The sequence below is a fragment of the Leuciscus leuciscus genome (genome assembly GCF_965113295.1).
Source record: "Leuciscus leuciscus genome assembly, contig: HAP1_SCAFFOLD_808, whole genome shotgun sequence".
Taxonomy (NCBI): domain Eukaryota; kingdom Metazoa; phylum Chordata; class Actinopteri; order Cypriniformes; family Leuciscidae; genus Leuciscus; species Leuciscus leuciscus.
This window is the reverse complement of record NW_028117932.1, coordinates 17423-20361: the sequence shown is the minus strand read 5'-3', so window position 1 is coordinate 20361 and position 2939 is coordinate 17423. Positions and strand designations below refer to the sequence as shown.

The 2939-nt window shown below is 37.5% G+C and overlaps 1 long non-coding RNA gene across 1 annotated transcript; it reads left to right on the top strand.

Moving 5' to 3' along the window:
- The first annotated feature begins 961 nt into the window (after positions 1-961).
- On the top strand, positions 962-2669 carry LOC309491989. Its single transcript, XR_014203390.1, has 4 exons — positions 962-1161; positions 1344-1592; positions 1678-1759; positions 1903-2669. It is a non-coding gene; the product is annotated as an uncharacterized lncRNA (long non-coding RNA).
- The last annotated feature ends 270 nt before the right edge of the window (positions 2670-2939 follow it).

The window sequence follows — 2939 nt, the reverse complement described above, 5'->3', positions numbered from 1 at the left end:
CAGGGGCGTAAAACTGCCAGGGGCGTAAAACTGCTAGGGGCGTAGATCTACCGGCTCCAGGTCTGCAGCCTCCCCAGGGTAACAGAGGCAAGCAAGTAAGAGCTGTACGTGTAAACCTCACTCGCATGCCCTCAAGAGGCACACTAGCGACTTCACACTAGAGACTGCGCTCGATCTTTAGCACCCGCCATCCATGCCGGAGACACTGGTTCGAATCCCGCACGGAGCGGGTCGAGTAGGGCAGCTGTTACACATAGACTTATGGACGAGGTTGACAGAATCCACTTTTGTTCCAACAGAGGATGAAATGTGCCCTTTCAAGTGGACGCGTGGAAAAGACGTGAGACTGAAAGCACATTCACAAATGTGTACGCATTCTGCTTCACAGGAATGAGTTTGGACTGTCAGGTTGGCAGAGACCAAACCATATCCGGAATAGTTTTGTTGCTCGACTATCTGCTGCACGAGAACAATCAACAAGTTAAATTACAACTAGGCTACTCTTGTGATAGACAACAATTATACCGCGTCGAACACGTATGATAGCCTACGCTTTAATTAAGTATCCGTATCGGTCCAAAATTAACACTCTCCACGTCAAATGAGATAGGCTAGGCCTATTTTTTTGTTAAATTATTTTTTATTGCCTGTAGAAACGAAATAGGCCTATATAGCCTATGTTAATGAACATGTAATTTAAGGGCTGGTGAGTAGCCTAATAGTTTTTTATAAATGCAGACAGATGTTGCTACACAATACAGAAACTGCATATAGGCTATGGATGGAAATTATTAGTATAAAAAACGTTGTATTTAGACCAAACGCAAATCACCCAGTCTCTTATTTTATCGAATTGCATAGCTATACAGTGTAGCCTAAGCCTAACAGACGGGCTCTGCTACTAATAAGGGTGATTGACGTAATGTCATATAGGCTACGCCCAGCCCATGTTACGTATACTGTACATTGAAGTGCTTTCGTTTTTAAACACCGGAACTGCAACCCTTTCTTTACATCAAGTTCATTTGAAATAGACTTCATTTTGCCAACGCGTGTATAAGGCAAAGTATTTTTTATTTTTTTTAAGAGTTATAACCTAAGTAGCAGCCTACGGCATATTTTAATTCGCGGAAGGTTTGTTATTCAACAGGATGAGCAGCGGTAAGGGAGAGAAACGGCGCGATCTGATTAGTTGCCAAACTCAAAATAGTTTGAAACTAATCTAAATCTCTATTTTGTACAATTAGACGATTAACTGGTTTATTTTTTTATAACAATGAGTTACGAAAACTTTGAAATAATAGCCTTGTTTCAATGAGCCTAATTCATTATTTTATCCACAGAGACCCAGTTTGTGAATAGGAACCGTGCAGCTCTTATTCAAAGGGTTACATCAGTGATGCCAATAGCAGATGAGCTAATAAATAAAGGCATGATACATCCTGAAACATATGCAGAGATCAGAGCAGAAAAAATCAATCCAGAAAAAATGAGAAAGCTCTTTGAAGCACTAGAAGCCGGAGGAGACACAGTGAAACATCATTTTTATCATGCGCTGAAAACTCATGAAAAATTCCTCTTCAAAGACCTGGGTAAGAGAATCTACAGTTGCTATTATTTGAGATCAACTCAAACCTGTAGATAGTCTAATATGACCTGTCCTGTGGACACCCACAGGTGGTGTTACTGAAAACACATGTGAGCCGGACAACAGTGAGCGGAACCTGCCGGAGAGAATGCAGCTACAGTGAACTGAACAGTGAGTATATCAGTTGCATGTTATGTAGGCTACTGTATTAATATACATGTCAAACACTTATGCTCTGAAATCAAACAATAACCACCTTTGTTAGGAAAATTCTCACTGGAGAGCAAAGCAAACTTTAAATGTTATTTTTTCAGATTGCTGATATTCTTGATGCTCAACAGACAGCTGTGCAAGACTTTACAGACCTAATGTGAAAAAAAGAGAGAAGATGAAGCCACGTGAACATGAAAGAATGTTAAAAATGAAAGGAACAGTTCAACTTTGTCATGTAAAAAAAAAAATCGAATTGCCTTCATTTGATATACCAGAATTTGTAGGCTGTGTTTTACACATTTGAAATGTATGAAAGTAAAGTTTGACTTTTTTGGAAAATTTGACCTTGTGTTACATGGAAGAAAAGCTTTATTTTTTTAGGTGAACATTTTTAAGCCATTAATATTTTTATGCTGCTCTTTTAATACTATAAAGTCAACATTTTATACATCATCATCTATAGTTATTAGACTTGAATATATTCAGATTAAAGCCTTTATATTAATAAGAAAAAAAAAAGAAAAAAAAAGAAATAAGGAATGATTTTACAGGGCTTGCAAAGTAAATGAATTTGAGATTAATTTTTGAAAATCCTCCACTGATTTACCACAGTGATGATGTCACAATTTATTGTCATGTACTCGCCTTCATGTCATTAGAGCTGCCTTTATGTTTTTGATTGCCTTTACTGTTCATTTCCTTTCACAACACATTGAAATAATTATTGTGCATCCGTTTTTACATTCCAGAAGGATTCTCTTCTCCTTGATTAAGTGATAACTTTGTGAATTTGTTTACATTGTTCTTTTTATTTCTTCATTTTGTAAATGGCATTATTCTTACCTGACAAATAAATGACTAAATTTGATTATTCTAGACTCTGATTTATCTCTAGAAGGTTGAAAGGTGTCTGGTGTGTTATGGCTGATCGATGCCCAAGGTAAGAACATACATCTGAATGAAGCAGCGGGCTCTTCGTCTGGTATCTTTAGATTTCTGTCTTTCTCCTCACTTGCATGAATGTGCACAGCTAAGCAGAACGATCTTTTACTCATGGGCGAGTTTAACCTCAAGCTATGTGTGTAAATGTGTCTGAATGGTTGTAATCTTTTGCAGACGTGAATAAAACAAAAATACT